The sequence below is a fragment of the Gavialis gangeticus genome, unplaced genomic scaffold (genome assembly GCF_001723915.1).
Source record: "Gavialis gangeticus isolate Ggan-Ray unplaced genomic scaffold, GavGan_comp1, whole genome shotgun sequence".
Lineage (NCBI taxonomy): Eukaryota > Metazoa > Chordata > Crocodylia > Gavialidae > Gavialis > Gavialis gangeticus.
In genome coordinates this window covers 77,450,865-77,452,569 of record NW_017729031.1, presented here as the reverse complement: position 1 = coordinate 77,452,569, position 1,705 = coordinate 77,450,865, and positions in this window count along the sequence as shown.

The following is a 1,705-nucleotide window of genomic DNA, read 5'->3' as shown; positions in this document are numbered from 1 at the left end:
AGGATGATGTAGAAGCCTTTCTGGAAGCCTTTGAGCGGGCAGCAATAGCCACTGGGCTGGAGAAGGCAAGATGGGCAGGGCATGTGGGGGTCCTATTAGTAGGGCCAGCGCAAGCAGCATACTGGGCATTGTCCCGGAGTGAGGCTGCAGATTATGACAGAGTTAAAGTGGAAATTTTGCAAAGATTAGCTATAACACCGGAATGACACTGACACGCTTTTCGAGAGAAGAAGTCCAAGGAGGAGAAGAACCCTCGGGTTTTGTGGCAGAGCCTGGCCGATAGTTTGAACAAGTGGCTGCGACCCACGGTGGCGTTGAAAGAAGAGATCTGCGATCAGATCTTGCTGGAGCAGTTCCTGGGCGACCTAGAAGACAACACACAACAGTGGGTCAGGTGCCACGGTCCCACGACATCATGCCAAGCACTCCAGCTAGCCGAACAATTCGACGCGGCACAAGGGGACTTGCGACCAGAAAAAGGTACGAGGGGACAGGAGGTACCCCTAAAGGGAGCCAAGGAGATCAGAGGGGACAAGAGGATGTCTGGTACTGGCCCTCTCTGTTTTCTCTGTGAAGGGCAAGGCCACATAGCCCGAGTATGCCCTCAGAACACCAGAGGGTGAGTTGGGAGGGGCAGTAACAACTGGGAAAATTCCCCGAAAGAGAAGGAGGCCTCAGACAGGGAGCCCATGGAGTGCGGGGTCTGCGCTGGAACTCCTCCTGTAGTGCAACTGCTACCAGAAGTGCAGGCTTGGGTCGAAGGCCATCTCCTGACTGCCATAGTAGACACTGGCTGCGCTCAATCCTTGGTGCGACCATCCATGATAGAGTGGAAACGAGCGCCCCGGTGTACGGGAATACAACTGGTCTGCTTGCATAAACGTAGATCTTACTTCGAAAGGCGCCTATTGGAGGTGCGGGTGCAGGGGATATGTCGACAAATACCGGTAGGACTGAAGGAAGATATATTATATCCCATGATCTTGGGAAGAGACTGGCCCGAAATATTTGGGATTATTGCCGGCTTTGACCATTCAGGAACACCACCAGGCGGGCTGGCCGGGGAAGTTGGGCCGATGGGTGAGGAGGAATTGGAGGACCTTGCCAGCAGCAACCTATTTCGGGAGGCTCAAGAGGTTGATGCCGAACTACGCCCATTCCGAGAGGCAGAGGTGGGGCATCAGTAGCAGCAGGTAAGCCCCCCCCGCAGATCAGAACACGGGGCCTGGGGTTGAGCTCAGGTGGGGACTGCTGTACTGGATTAAGCGGGGCCGCACTGGGGGGGAGGAAGTTGCCCAGTTGTTGATCCCACGCCCCTATAGAGACTCACTGCTATGGCTGGCCCACGGGAACCCCTTGGGGGGCATTTGGGAAAATATAAGACTGAAGCTCGACTGGCCCGATGGTGCTTTTGGCCACATCTGTACGAGGACATGGAGAACTTTTGTAAATCCTGTGAACTGTGTCAAAGGGTGAGCGCTAATAAGCCCCCCCGGGCGCCGCTACAACCCATGCCCTTGGTCAGGGAACCATTCGCCCGGATAGGCCTAGATGTTATGGGCCCGCTCCCACGTAGTACGGCAGGATACCAATTTGTACTGGTCCTCATTGACTACGCCACCTGGTTCCCGGAGGCTATACCTCTAAGGACGGTGACAGGAACCCGGGTGGTGGAGGAGCTTATGAAATGGGTGGCTAGATTCGG